Source organism: Pleurodeles waltl, chromosome 11, assembly GCF_031143425.1.
Source record: "Pleurodeles waltl isolate 20211129_DDA chromosome 11, aPleWal1.hap1.20221129, whole genome shotgun sequence".
Taxonomy (NCBI): domain Eukaryota; kingdom Metazoa; phylum Chordata; class Amphibia; order Caudata; family Salamandridae; genus Pleurodeles; species Pleurodeles waltl.
In genome coordinates this window covers 730668882-730684937 of record NC_090450.1, presented here as the reverse complement: position 1 = coordinate 730684937, position 16056 = coordinate 730668882, and the positions used below count along the sequence as shown (strand labels likewise).

Below are 16056 nucleotides of genomic sequence, written 5' to 3'. Positions count from 1 at the left end.
ACACATCAAACTTATCAAATACAAAACTACCTATTTTGGGGGGTGGGGGAGGACAACCTGCGTTTTTGGTCCTGGGCTCAGCAGCAATCTAGGGAAACCTACCAAACCCAGACATTTCTAAAAACTAGACCCCCTGAAGGAGTCCAGGGAGGTGTGACTTACGTGGATCCCCCAATGATTTCTTTCCCAGAATTCTCAGCAAACCTCAATTTTAGCTAAAAAGAAAAAATCACTTTTTTCCCACATTTCTGTGTGGGATCACCGCATCGGGACAAATTTCCTACCACCCAACATTCCCCTCAGTCTCCCAGTAAAAATGATACCTCACTTGTGTAGGTTGGCCAAGTGCCTTTGACAGGGAAGAACCAAAAACATGTTGAAATTGAGGGGAAACCAAAGCGGGTCCAAAAGGGCAGTTGGAAAAAACAGCATTTTTAGGCTGGCAAGTGCAGCAGAATTTTTAGATGGGACAATGTTGGGTGGTAGGAAATTTGTGGATTCCTGCAGATTCTGGAAGGTTCTGTCACAAAAATGTGAGAAAAATGTGTAATTTTCAGCAAAGTTGGTGGTTTGCAGGGCATTGTGGGTAAGAAAATGGTGCAGGGTGCATGTGATGCACACCACCCTGAAATCAACCAGATGTTTAGTTTTCAGATGTGTCTGGGTCTTTTGGATTTTTCTACATATCAGCGTCCCAAAGTCAAAAAAGTGCAGCCCTCACCATTCAAAGTTGGACGATTTTGAGAGTTACCAAGCTATCATGGCCCAAATGTAAAACTAAAACCCAAAAGAATCAAATGTCTTCTTGCTTGTCGTGGGATAAAATGTTTTATTGTGCAGGTGAGAGCTGAAAGACTATTACCCCCTTCAGTTGGGGTGGGGGCATAACCAGGCCCATACTGGTTGGTAGCCACCACCCCACTTTTTTTTTATTTTTTATTCCATGCCATGGGGTAATCACCCCATCTGCCCACTGGTGGGCGGAACAACTTTGGCCGCATTTATTTGGGGTGGGGGTATGGCCATACCTCCACCCTCTTGTTTTGAAAAAAAAAAATCTTCCCTGGTCTCTGGTGGGCTTTCTGCTCCCCTTGGGGGCACATGGGCCTTCCAAAAATAGGCCGATCTGCCCCCAAGGGGGGCAAATATGGCTAACAGGAATGTGCCCCCATGGGGAGCGACCCTTGCCCCAGGGGCAGCCCCCCAAACAAAACACACACATACCCACACACCAATCCCTGGTGTCTAGTGGTTTCTGGCCTGAAAATGATTTGCCCCACTGGGGAGCAACCCTTGCCCAAGGCTCGCTCCCCTTTTGTCCATTATCCCCAAAAAAACAAAAAATTCCCTGCTGTCTAGTAAACGTAAGTCAGCGGGTACTTAGTGTGGCACCTCGGGAGGATGCGGAATATCATCTGTTCCATCGGCACAGCATTCTATACCAAACAGAATAGAAAGAAGGAACTCAAAGGGCGAGGCTCCATGGCCTTTGTACAAGCACATCGATTTGATTGGCGAATAATTTCTAATCTCATAATGCAAAGGTGGGGACACATTTGAAAACAATACCAATTGAGTGGGGAGGGGAGATGGAGGGGTGATTCTCGAATGGAAAGAGCCCATAACTGGTCTCAACCAGAGCTCATTGATACACGATTGGACCCAATGACGGAAGAAAACAATAACTATGGATTTGACGCCCATGCACATTGCCACCAAGAGGAGTCAGTCTACCTCGTGACATGAAAGAGTTCTTCAAAGAAAGACAACTTGCACAGCTCCGGACCCAACACTAGATCTGGTTATGCTTGCCTTGGATATGGGTTTTCCCTAATGTGGTCTTGCAAAGGCAGTTAACTGTTGACACATTTCACAGAAAGGTATTGTTCTATCAATCTAATGTGCACATTTTACATCTAAGGTATAGAGGGCCCTTTCTATGACCGAGTACGGGTGTGGAAAGAACACTGGAAGGTCTATGGGCTGGTTCAGGTTTAATGGGGGGGGGATGGGGGGGGGGGGGGGGGAGACAACCCTATGGAGCATCTTAGGATTTGTCCTTAGGACTACCCTATTCTTGTGGACTTACATGAAGGGTTCCTGTGGCGTGAGGACCTGTATCTCATTCACACAGCATAAGGATGTATTTGCTACAAGAAAAGAGAGCTTCCAAGAAAGGTATTGACGTGGACATGAGTGCATGGGCTCAAAAGGTGGGCAATTAACCTGGTGAGCACAGTATCAAGATTCCATATAGGAACTGGTGGCGTTCTTGGAGGGATAACCTTTTTAAGGCCTTTCATGAAGGCTTTAATCACTGGAATGCAGAACAGGGAAGAGTGTTTCCCTGTTTTGCATACATGATGAAATTGCTGTCAAGTGAATATGTATAGAAGTATAAGCTAGACCTGATTTTTGCAGGTAAAGCAAATATGTGATGATGTCTTGGACAGGCGGTCGGGGTGGCTGTATGCAACATAGTAGTGTAGAAAACCTTTCTCCTTTCACACAGCATGCCTGTCTATAGGCTTCTCTCAGGATGTCAATGCATTCTTGTGGGAGCCCTAGGTACCTGAATGCCAAGACCTCAGGTGCCATAATGAGAGATTGAGTTTTGGGGATCTGGGTGTCTGATTTGGCCCTGATCGCCTGTGAGAAGGTACGTCTGGTTGGGGCATGTCTTGTGGTGACTGACTGCCATTTCCAACACTTGCCCAGGGTGGAGCTATCAGAATGAGAGTTTGAGAGATTTGCTGCTTCTTATGTACCAATAGAGGAAGGAGCAGGACAGGCGGAAAAGCACACGCATATATCCCTGAGCAGCTCATTCATGTTGCATTGCTCTGGTATGGGTCCCTGCTGGTGAAGTTTAGCCACCTAAGTGGCAAACACATCCGCTTTGCACTTTGGTGGTGGTGGTGGTGGTGGTGGGGGGAGATTTGGTGTCTCTAGTGGAGAAAATACTGTTGTTAAATCTGCAGGTTGAGTTCCCAAGATTGGACCTGCTGATGCATCCTTCTCAGAAGGTATTCTGTTATCAAGTGAATGTGGTGATGCCAGATTGACTAGGCTAGGTTGACAAAGGGGCAAGAGTGTGTCCCTCCCTACTTTTGAAGTTAGTACATGGTGTTCATGGCATCAGTCCAAATCAGGACTACCATTCCCTGAATGAGTGGTAGGAATGCCTTAAGAGGAAGTGAATCGCAAGGAGCTTTAGGTGGTTTATTTTGTGATTCTGCAGAGCAGTAGTCCATAGACAGTGAACTGGGATGTGATTGAGATGAGCTCCCAAATCAGCTAGTGAGCTGTCCGTAGTAATGGTAGTCTGTGAAATGGAGTTGAGGAAATGCTTGCCCCTCCAAAGGGTTGTTTCTATTCCACCACTGCAGAGTGCGATTGGCATTGGCTGTTCCCAACACTAGATCTTCCATGAAGCATGCATTAATCTTTTGACAGTAAGATGACATTGTGGCTGAAAAAGAGGTACAAGCTGACCAAAAGCTTCTATCCTTTGGGGATTTGAGTAGGCTTTGCTTGTTAGTGCATTGAGAATTGCTCCTAGAAGAGGCTGTATCTGGAGCAGCTGCAAATGAAACTTAATTCTGTTTATGGTGAATTCTAGATTGTGGAGTACTAAAATGGTCTCTTAGGTGTGGCACTGTTGGCAACTTGCACTCTTGATCTGCCAATTGGCAGGGACGTAGGGGAACACATGGATGCCCCTCCTTTTCTGATGTGCATCCATCAACTCCAGGCACTTAAAGACCTTTAGGGCAGTGGTAACACCAACATTTAACTGCTTGAATTGATAATGCTGGTCACTTACCACAAATCTCAGGTATCACTAAAGGGCTGAGATTTAGAACCACCAACTAGTTGCCTTACTGGAGGATAGATATGACATCTTGAAAAGTCACCATATGAAAGTATTCTGAAAGGATGTATCCTTTGAGAAGCCTCATATCTACAATGGGTCTGAGTGGGGAGTCTTTTTTGGGTTTGAGGAAGTATAGGGAGTAGGCTCCTATTCCCCGCTGACAGCAAGGCACCAGTTCAGATAGTGCTCTTTTGAAAGACCACTTGAACTTCTTCTCAGAGCAGGAAATGTTATCCACGGAGGACATGTTTAATGGGAGAGTGTTCTGTAGTGTTGTGAAGAGGTCTAGGCAGTAGCCCTGTCAAATTATGTCCAGTACCCACCCGGGCTTGGGTGGCATATATGATAACTCTAGTTCTCATATGTTCTTTCAGTGTGTCAGCTGATGTATTGAGTATGCCTTTGAGCATCTGTAAGGAATGCTCCAGAGCCATCTGTTCCACATAGGAAAGCCTCCTTTTATGTAGGTTTCACAGGAGCATTGGTGCAGATTTTCCTTGTTTACGGGTGAACAAATAGGCCACTTTCCCAGGTGTCAGGCTTGTCCTGTAGGCACTGGAGAATTGACTGACTCCTCAGATGATCACGAGGCCATTCTTTTTGGATCATAAAGCAACCTTGGTCCATATATCTGTTTAGGCGCCGACCTTCGACCTGGCATTGGTAGAAACTCTGCAGACTGTTTTAGCACCCAGCTGTTTTTCGAGGCTGGCGCCAGGTGCTCCATCGTCTTCGACCACCTGTGCGACCCTTTTGTGCTAGTAGCCCAAGACGGTTCACTGCTTTAGGCAGGGACTGGTCTCTGCTTAGAAGTTTGCACCTGGTGCCGACTATGGCCCAAGGGCAGGGGTGGTCCGGCAGAAAGTCTTAGGGGCTGAGCATCCAATATGTGTGCAACGAGCTCTACATTTGGGGCCTTAAGCCTGGGTAGATTTGAAGTTCTGAGGACACATTACTTACAGTTACAGTCTTCCGTTGCATGTCCATGGCCGCACAGTCTTCCTGCTGTTCCTCCTCTGATTCCGAGAAAACTGCTTCAACACTTGGGGACAAATCAGCAGATTCTTTGGTTAAAGTCTCCAGCTTCTACTGTGCATCACTCTTGATGCCCTGTTTGACAATGTTCTTGGGGGTTTCAATGCCTTGTGACTGCATCTTCCGTTGACAGCTAAGGGTCTTCTTGGTCCAGAACCCGGTGCATACCTTGCGTGTGAGAGGAACAGGATATTTTGTGTGGCACTGTGAGTGGTTTTGGAAGGAGTTTTTTCCATCGCTCCAGCCGCATTTTTGCAAGAAATCTGAAGCACAAGCCCCCACTGAGGACTAAGGGCTGAGCATTTAGGCGCTGAGAGGTGCTGGCATCTGGTATCCCTAAATACAGGGGGATTCAGAGTATTTTTCGAAGTTGTCAGGATCGGTAATTGGGCTTGAGGGTTAGAAGAACTCATCTAGCTGCGTTGAACACCGAGCCTCTTCTGTAGAAGCCCGGGTCCGATGGCAGAAAAAACAGTGTGACATGGAGTCAATGCCCATATGCCTTGCTACCAACAAAGGAGTTACTTTACCTGGTGACTCGAAAGACTTCTTCAAAGAAAAACAACTTGCAAATGACTGAGCCAAAAATGAGATGGCAGGAATATGCTAAGCATGTTTGTCTACAGAAACACATGCAACAAACATCTGAAGTATGTCACTTACTCTGTACGCATCTATTTGTTGCGAGCAATGCTGCAGATTCACATGCTATGCACACAGGACTAGAGAAGCACTAAGACACCAAAGCTAAGTAGCTAGGATTCCCCAGGCTCCTGTGTGCAGAGTTGTAACCCCGGGTCCGTGTCCATAGGATAATGTGGGGGAAGTCACGGTTGGAGTTTAAGGACCCTTCCCAGAGGACCGCCAGGTAACCCATTGGGACAAGGGAGGTTCAAGAGTGCGCCCACCCATGGATACTCAGAGAAGCGGACTACCTACACCAGGGAGCCCAGGTGCATAAGAGTCAAGCTGTGTTGGAACCTCCCGTTGAAGACAATGGGGGACCTCGGTTGCCTAGCTGCTGTTGTGACCCATGGACCAAGTCAGTGGAACCCAGGCATGGACTCCTAAAGAAGAGGACCTAAGGAAAGAGGCGACAGAGTCCAGACTACCAGAGGTTCCCATGCAGTGCAGGGGGAAAAGCCCACCCTTCTTGGAGAGACTTTCCTGTCGGTCAGTGGTCGAAGAAGTGCAGCTGTGGAGTCCAGGTGATGCAAGAAGATTCCAGGAGTAGTGCACGAGCTGTCCCACACCGGTCGCTGGATTGCAAAGGGGTCAGTGGTTGTCAGAACCAACAATAAGCCTTGCCAAATGCAAGAAAGTGGTGTGTGGAGTGCTGCAGAGTTTTGAGGACCAGCAAGTTCCGGGAGACTCTACCTTTGCAGGTAAGTGGGGGCCAGCCCTCAGCAAGCAGGAGGGCCAGGAAGATTCATTGGGGCCCCCACAGCAGGACCTTTTGGTGTACTGAGATTCCTAGCATCAAAGTGTTCCTCCCTGGTCCTGGAGTCTCTAGTGCTGCCACCATGCGGTTCTAACCCCAAATCATTCCTTTCTCTCCCCATCTCTAGGGCTTCCCTCTCAAGGGCCAACTGCTCACTTATCAACTTGAGTTTAGCTTTCTCAAGTTTGAGCAAAGTGGACCCTCTATCTAAAGGTAACTCCTCTGAGTTGATAGACTGGATGACTCAGCAGTGGATGTTGAGGAGAGTGAGGATGACGTTGAGGAGGAGCTATTCCTCCTCATAACTCTTTGTACTACCCCATGGGGACAAAAAGTGGACCTACCTGTGGGTCTCCCCCTTACACACTACAGGCCCTGGGTTGTCCTCATGGGTCTTTTCTGATTCCTCTTGAATATGTGCAGAGTGAGAGCTTGAAGTACCAGGTATATCCTTCTCTATAACTGGAGGGTCATCCCTCCCACATTGGTTTCCCTGCTCTACTTGCCCTTCAGGATTCTGGAGATCATACTTTTGAACATCTCTAGGAGATGAGGTTTAGTAGGATGTCTACCTGTCTTCAGTTTCCTTGATCTACACAGGGTCTTAAGTTCCTGGAACTTAAGGTCACTGTACCTAGACTCCTGAGTCTGGTCAACTACATCAACTGAAGACACTGTGCTAGTTTAGTGTTTGTACGTACCACGACCCTAGTGATCTAAACGTTTTAAGAGACTGGAGAAAAGGTTATGCTAGACCCCTGACAATCCAAACAAATTTAGAGAAAAATTACCAATTTGCAAAAAGTAAAGTATGTGCCAAGACAGCAGTGGTTTCCTGTGGAAACTCACCTCTGGTCAAGTGGTAAAGCAATGTAAGTTTTTACCCCACTACTGCCACCAATGTAGGAGGCTGGCTCAGTATATGGTGTGCACTTATAGGCGAGGCACCCTCTATGGAGTCCAGGCAACCCTTAGTGATAGTGTAAGAGGTTCTAGATAACCAGAGGTCTCAGAGGGCAGCTGTGGAGAGCACCTAAGGCTTATCCAGGGGGGTGTAAAGCTGTTGCAAATACCAAACAGGTCAGTCAGTGATGTACACACAGGAAATAACTACACCAGTGCTAAAATAATGTATTATATATTATAACACAAACACTAAAATAACTTTGGGATAACTTCGAACCAGAGATATGAACATACAAAAATATACTCAGGAACAGGTAATTAAAAGCATAAAGTAACTTGGACTCCTATTCCAAAAAAATGGAATGCGAAAATCACTACCAACCCAAGCTACCACCCATAATGGCTGCACTGAAAACTGGAAAGTTTGGTATCAAACTTCTCAGCACAATAAATGCACACTGATGCCAGTGTGCACTTTATTGTAAAAAATACACCCAGAGGGCATCTTAGAGATGCCCCCTGAAAACATACCTGACCTCCAGTGTGGGCTGACTAGTTTTTGCCAGCCTGCCACACACCAGACATGTTGCTGGCCACATGGGGAGAGTGCCTTTGTCACTCTGTGGCCAGGAACAAAGCCTGTACTGGGTGGAGGTGCTTCTCACCTCCCTCTGCAGGAACTGTAACACCTGGTGGTGAGCCTCAAAGGCTCACCCCCTTTGTTACAGTGCCACAGGGCATCCCAGCTAGTGGAGATGCCCGTTTCTCCGGCCACTGCCCCCACTTTTGGTGGCAGGGCTGGGGAGATAATGAGAAAAACAAGGAGGAGTCACCCCCTAGTCATGACAGCCCCTAAGGTGTCCTGAGCTGAGGTGACTCTCATTTTTAGATATCCTCCATCTTGTAGAAGGAGAACTCCCCCAATAGGATTAGGGATGTGCCCCCTGCCCACAAAGATGGTGTAGCCACCCTCAAGGACGGTAGCCATTGGCTACTGCCCTCCCAGACCTAAACACACCCCTAAATTGAGTATTTAGGGGCTCCTAGAACTGAGGAAGATAGATTCCTGTGACCTAAAGAAGAAGAAGGACTGCTGACCTTAAGCCCTGCAGTGAAGACAAATACGACAACTGATTTGGCCCCAGCCCCACCGGCCTGTCTCCCTACTTCGAAGAAAACTGCAACAGCGACGCATCCAACAGGGTCCAGCAACCCCTGAAACCTCAGAGGACTACTCTGCATCTAAAGGACCAAGAAACTCCTGAGGACAGCGGCCCTGTTCAAGAAACTGCAATTCTTTGCAACAAAGAAGCAACTTTTAAAGACCACACGTTTCCCGCCGGAAGCGTGAGATTTTCCACTCTGCACCCAACGCCCCCGGCTCGACCTAACTAACACTACAGGGAGGACTCCCCGGCGACTGCGAGCCGGTGAGTAGCCAGAGTTGACCCCCCTGAGCCCCCACAGCGACGCCTGCAGAGGAAATCCAGAGGCTCCCCCTGACCGCAACTGCCTGCTTCAAGGAACCCGATGCCTGGAAACCACACTGCACCCGCATCCCCCAGGACCTGAAGGAACCGAACTCCAGTGCAGGAGCGACCCCCAGGCGACCCTCTGCCTAGCCCAGGTCGTGGCTACCCAGAGGAGCCCCCCCTGTGCCTGCCTGCATTCTGAAGAGACCCCCGGGTCTCCCCATTGATTCCTATTAGAAACCTGACGCCTGTTTGCACTCTGCACCCGGCCACCCCCACCCCCCGTGCCCTACAAAACCCCCCTGGTCTGCCCTCCGAAGACATGGGTACTTACCTGCTGGCAGACTGGAAACGGGGCACCACTATTTCCATTGAAGTCCATGTGTTTTGGGCACCACTTTGACCTCTGCACCTGACCAGCCCTGAGCTGCTGGTGTGGTTACTTTGGGGTTGCCCTGAACCCCCAACGGTGGGGTACCTTGGACCCAACTTTGAACCCTGTAAGTGTTTTACTTACCTGTGAACTTAACATTTACTTACCTCCCCCAGGAACTGTTGATTTTTGCACTGTGTCCACTTTTAAAATAGCTTATTGCCATTTTTGTCAAAACTGTACATGCTGTTGTGATTATTCAAAGTTCCTAGAATACCGGAGTGAAAGACCTTTAATTTAAAGTATTGTTTGTAAATCTTGAACCTGTGGTTCTAAAAATAAATTAAGAAAATATATTTTTCTATATAAAAACCTATTGGCCTGGAATTGTCTCTGAGTGTGTGTTCCTCATTTATTGCCTGTGTGTGTACAACAAATGCTTAACACTAACCTCTGATAAGCCTACTGCTCGACCACACTACCACAAAATAGCGCATTAGAAGTATCTCTTTTTGCCACAATCTTACCTCTAAGGGGAACCCCTTGGACGCTGTGCACACTATTTGTTACTTTGAAATAGTATATACAGAGCCAACTTCCTACACCAGTGTACAGAGTTGTAACTCCAGGTCAGTTTCCATAGGATAATGTGGCAAAGTCATGGTTGAAGTTTTCGAGTTTTAGGGCCCTTCCCAGAGGGGCTCAAGGGATACCCAGAGAAGCGGAGTACCTACATCAGGGAGCCTAGGTGCATAGGGGTGAAGCTGTGTCGGAACCTCCTGTTGAAGTCAAAAGGGGACCTCGGTTGTCGAGCTGCTGTCATGAACTGTGGACCAGGTCGGTGGAACCCAGGCGTAGATTCCAGAAGAAGAGGACCTAAGAAAAGAGGGTGCAGGGAGCAATGGCCACCCTACTTGAAGAGGCTTTCCTGTTGGTCGGAGGTCGAAGAAGTGCAGCTGTGGAGTCCAAGGAGTCATCCACGAGCTGTTGCATGCTGGTCTCTGGATTGCACAGGGGATCAGTGGTCAGCAGAACCACCAACAAGCCTTGGCAAATGCAAGAAAGCTTTGAGCGGAATGTGGCAGAATTTTGGGGACAATCAAGATCCAGGAGACTCTACCTTTGCTGGTAAGTCAGGGCCAGCCCTCAGCAAGCAGGAAAGCCAGCGGGAATCCTTTGAGCCCCCAGCAGGACCCTCTGGCAGCAGGCACGGTCTTGGAGCTGTGTAGTGCTGGAGGCAGAGCTAGAAGGTGTTTGGCCTGAATAGGCAACAAGCCTTGGCAACGACGAACACACAGTGCAGGGGTTCCAGTCAGGCAGCTTCGGTAAGAGACCTCAGGCTTCTCAGTTGTAAGGAAGACAGGCCAGACCACTGAAATGCCACAAAACCACCACCTGTGTTGTACAGCCTTATAGAATTCATGGGACAGCAGGATCCACAAACCGGTCCTCACCGTTAAGGGGCCTGCGGATGCAGGGGAGTGACTTATTTACTCAAAGGGGAGATTCCTTCTTGCTTTCCTAAGTGCAGGTAGAGTCCTTGTGACTCTGGAGGATGCACGGCCAGAGTCCTTGCAATGCACGGGGACAAAGTTGCAAATGGAGTCCTCCTACTAGGTGTAGACTTGTCTTGGGGCCCAGCAAAGTCTGGCAGCAGTTCCATTGTCCAGGGCGCAGAAGAGTCTTTGGACAGTTGCAGAGAGGAATCCACAGACAAAGTTAGGGTCCCTCTATCAGGGGGACCCTTAAGTAACTCAGGAATGGGGTTGGACACTTATTGCAGTGACCCACCTATCAGGGGAGGTCAGGGACGTCATCCAGCTGGACTAGCCAGTCAGATGCTTCCAGGGGCTTCTGCTCAACTTATTTCCAAGATGGCAGAAACAAGTGGCAACTTGGCAGAGCTCTGGGCACCTCTGTAGGTGAGAGGCTGGACAGTGGGGTGGTCACTCCAGTGTTCTTTGTGGTTCTGTGCCAGAGCAGGAGGCAGGGGCACCTGCACTGGAGTAAACCGGTTTATGCAAGGAGGGCATCAAATGTGCCTTTCAAAGCACCCTGGTGGGAATCAGGAACACCCCCCACACCAGCCCAGAGACACCTGTTTCTAAAGGAGAGGTGGTAACACCGGTCCTCTACAGGAAATCCTTTGTTCAGCCTTTTCTTTCCCTAAGTTAGGCTCCACAGCGGGAGGGCAGAGCAGTGTTTGGGGTCGGCAGCAGCACGGGCTTGCATGCAGACCCTGCAAGGCTGAACAGGCAGGCATGGGGCTCGCCTAGGGAACCCCCAGAGTACATGATATTGTGCAACACACACTGGAATTGGTTTAGTTGCATGATTCCAACATGTTTGATACTAAACATGTTTAGGTTTGGTGAAGCCATTATGTAGTTGGACATCTTGTGTTGACCAGTGTCCACTACATACCATAAGATGGCTTCCTCACACTTACAAAGCCCAGAAAATGGAGTCTGGGGTTTGTAAGGCACCCCTGCTCATGCAGGGGTGCCCTCACACTGAGAACCATGCACCCTGCCCTTGGGCTGAAGGGCCAACCTTAGGGGTGACTTATAGGATAAGAGTGCAGTGACCGTGATATAAGGTAACCTCATATCTGGAGCGAAAGTTGATTGCACCTTTTCACACATGGGTACACCAGTATGCCAATTGTGAGGTGTACAAGTTACATATCAACTAAATTTAGGGGAGAGAACACCGAGCAGGATGCCGGATAGCAGGATCCCAGTGTACTACAATCTAAACATACTGACACCAAGCGAAAAGTGGGAGTAACTATGTCAGAAAGGTGCTACTTTCCTACTGCAGCAATTGCAGCCAAATGCAGTCTTATAGATGTGTGTGTCAAATGTGCTTTCTGAAGCTGTAACAAGTAACATACTAGTTGCTGTTTAGATGAAGAGGAAGGGTTTATGTTGTTTGCAGTGCATTAATGCACAAAATGTTTTCATTTTGCTGCATAACACACCCTTGTGGTTGGTCTTCTGACTTACTTTATAATGTCCATACATTCTAGAGGTAATTGCAGGTCCCTGAATTCTAAGCCCTTAGGAACCAAATTGCAAGATCGAGTTGTACTACCTTGGGGTGCCTGACTCTGCCCCCACTGTGAGTTAGAAGATCTGGAATGTTGGGAAGTTGCTGTACTAGAGAGAGCTACAACAAGGTTGGGTACCATGGCTGAGGTGTCCATGTCGGGGCTATGAGTATCATTGTTAGCCAAGTCTGTCTTTTCCGACCTCTTAAGGAACAAGTGGGGAAGGTGGAAAAGCATACGTAAATATCCCTCACCAGTTCATTCATACTACATTACCTTTGGATTGTGTGTGTGGTGCCTGGATACAAAGTGTGGTGTATTGTACGGTGGCAAAGAGATCTATTGTTGGAGTCTCCACCCGTTAGAAGTATGTTTGTAGGAGTTGAGTATGAATTTCTCACTCATGGACTTCTTGTTGCGTCCTGCTTAGTAGGTTTGCTAGGGAGTTGTCCGGCCCGTCATTTCCATATGATTTGACCTAGCTGAGATAGCTATAAATAATGGGCCTCTCCTTGTTCCTGGGTGCAGTACATTGCAGTCATGTTGTCTGTATGCAGACTAACGTTCTTCCCCATTATGTTGGGTAGGAATGCTTTGAGAGCTAACTCTATGACTATTGGTTCTAGCACACTGATATGAAATGTCTATTGTTCTGCAGACCAATGCCCATGTACTGTAATGTCCTCCAAGTGAGCACCTCAATTCATGAGTGATGCATCTGTTATTATTGTCACCTGTGGGACTGGGTCCTTGAAGTCTCTTCCCTTATGTGTGTTTCACCCATATAGTGCCTGTTACACCTTTTGTAAAACTTACACTAGATCCTCCATGTTGCCATCGCCTGTGACCACTGTGATACTAAGCACTCTTGTAGGGGTCTCGTGTGTAGTCTTGCAAGTGGTACTAGTACTGTGCAAGAGGCCATCATCCCTAGGAGGCGGCTCACCTTTTTGACTGTCAAACGATGATGTGGCTGAAAAACAACCAGATAGTTCTTGAGATTGAGAACACTATGGATTGGAATAGGATTTTGCTGTGATCGATTTTAGCATGGCTCAAAGGTATAGCTGTATCTGGGACGGTTGCAGATGGAATTTAGTCGCATTTATTGTAAATCCTAATTTGTGTAGTTGGTTGTTAGTGTTCTGAGTGTCCTGTAGACATTTTTGTTGATCAGTCAATTATTCCGATATGGTAAGACATTAATATTTTCCATTTGTAGACTTGTAGGTACTACAGCTAAGAATCTGGTGAACACACCTGGGGCTGTGGTCACACTGAATGGTAGTATTTGAATTGATAATGATGTCCACTTACCACAAAACGTACGTACCAGCGAAGCGGCAGATGGATATGGAAGTATGCTTCCTTCAGATGAAGTCGCCTTCCTGTAGTAGTGGTATTACATTCTATAGTGTCACCATGTGGAAGTGCTCAGATAGGATGAAGTAATTTAGATGGCATAGGTCCAGTATGGGTTGCAGCGTCCCATCCTTTTTTTAAGTTTAAGTATAGGGAATATACTCCTTTTCCTTGATATTTGAATGCAACAGGTTCCATGACCCCTTTCTATAATGATGATTTTACCTCTTCCTTCTGCAGGTGTAGATGATGAGGATTGAGGGTGTGTTCTTTGGTGGAATATTTGGGGGTTGTGTTTTGAGTTTGAGACAATATCCCTGTTTTACAATGTCTACGACTCATTGGTCGGATGCAACTTGGGGCCACAACTGATGCAAATGTTGTAACCTTCCCCTGACAGGTGATGTGTGATTGGGGGGAATGGTTGGCAAGTCACTGTTTTGAGGTAGAGGATCCCTATGTGGGTGATCCTCTGCCTTTGCCTCTGGACGTAAAACCACCTTTGTAATATGAACATCCAGACTGCTGGTGGTATTGTTGTTGCTGGTAACCTGGGGTCTCCTGCATGTTTTTCCTTGAGGTCCCTCTGCCTTCGTACCTCCAAAGGGGCTGATGTTTAGGAATGCTTGTCTGGAAGGCGCCCATTCATTTGGCTTCTCTGTGACCTTTTTGATCTTTTAAAGTTGTGTGTCAACCTGAGGACCAAAGAGATGTTTGCCATCCAACAGATTGGTCCAAATGTGTTGTTGAACTTCTGGTTTGAATCTGGATATGACAAGTCATGCATGGAGATGTAACATTACTGAAGAGCTGATGCTTCATGCAGCTGTGTCTGCACTATCTAGTGCACATAACATTGCTGTGTTTGAGATTTGTCTCCCTTCCGCAACCAGCTCTTCCCCTTTCTTTTTATACAGTTCTAGGTGATGTTGCAATAATTTCTTTATCTCATCCCATGCTGCTCTATTATACCGGGATAGGAGACTCAGAGAGTTTGCTATCCTCCAGTGACTGGCCTGTCTTGAGGCCACACTCTTCCTTGCAGCCTCAATGCACTTACTCCCCGTGTCAGAAGGTGGGGAGTCTGCTGAACTCTGTGACACAGCTCTTTTACGTACTGTAGGTACTACTACAGAGTCTGCAGCAGGGTGTCCTCTGATGTAAAGAGGGTCCGAAAGTGAGGGCCTGTATTTTCTGTCAATCCTAGACATAAGCACCCTAGATTTTACTGGGTCTTGAAAAATGTATTTTGACAGGTATGGATCCTATCATTGGTAGGTACTGGACCGTTCTCTCTGTCCTGGAAAGTGTTTCCTCTAAGAAGTCTGTTTCATCCTGTTTCATCAGTGGTGAACATTGACACTTTGTGATATTCAGCTGTCCTTTGAACCACACTCTGATACAAAGAGGTATCATCCCGTGGAGATGCCTTATTTGTGACAGGTGGTTCAATGTCAGTGTCTGGGAGGATCACATCATAGTCGTCCCGTGGGTCGGGGCTATGTGCTGTGTCTCCTTGTGAGTCCTAATAATCAACCTCATGTTCTGGGCTATCTCCTCCCTCTACTTCTTGGGCAAGTGAGGGTGATCCTGTGCATGATGTGGCCCTATATTCAAAAGCTACCTTTTTTAGCAGTGGCACATCAAAATCTTGTGCTTATCTTTTGGATGCCTCATTATGACTTTTCTTCTTCATGAGTTCATGAAAGCCTTTAAATACTATGCCTTCTTCCTCTTGCATAACATGCTTGTGTTTTGCCAGTTTCTCTGGCAATGGTGTTAATGCGGAGGACAGCGATTTTGTCTTTGGGGTTGTCCCCACTAAGGTCATCTTTGGCGTTTAAGAGTGGCTGCCCTGTATAGGCTTTGTCGCGGTCAATGAACTTCACAAGTCCGAAGCCTGGTCTGGGTGTTTGGTCTATGTCGATGCATGGCTCAATGCCGATAGCTGTTTCTGCATCAATGTCAACCTGATGTCGGCTCCATCCCTCTCTGTAAGTCTTGCTGCCTGATCTGGATCAAGAATGTTCTCGTCCTGTCTTGACTCTGAGGCATGCTCTCTGTGTCGACCAGACCTTGAGGGCTTGGAGGGGGAGGTTTATGTATAATCTTTTTGGCATGGTGTGGTTCAGTTATCCTCACGACCCTTGGAGTGGGCTTCATCCTGTGCCCCAACCCTTGCTCAGGAGTCTGGTGAGTCATGGCTTCAACTTTCAAGTCGGACTCTTCCCCCTCGCTAGATGCATCAGGGGTGATGTAGAGCGAACTGGCAACGGCATGTCCATCTCCACCCATTACTTCAGTGTCCAACTCAGCCTTGCTGCGCTCTTCTTCTTGGGAGAACTTGGCCCTGGTTGTCATTTCCGTATTATGGGCTAGTCTTCGATCTCGTCTGCTTGTCAGCATCTGCTTGTTTTTAAACAGGCGTCAGGTACAGATTACAGTTTTTGTGATTGTCTAAATCTGCGTATTTTGCCCTGCACTGTGGACACCTCCTAAATGAACTGTCTTTTTTAGCCACTATTACCTATAGACGAA

General features: G+C 47.5%; 1 protein-coding gene across 1 annotated transcript in view; it reads right to left on the bottom strand.

The window, feature by feature from the left end:
- The window catches only part of STARD7 (StAR related lipid transfer domain containing 7), a 193604-nt gene that overhangs the window by 17764 nt on the left and 159784 nt on the right, over nt 1–16056 (bottom strand). The window lies entirely within an intron of this gene.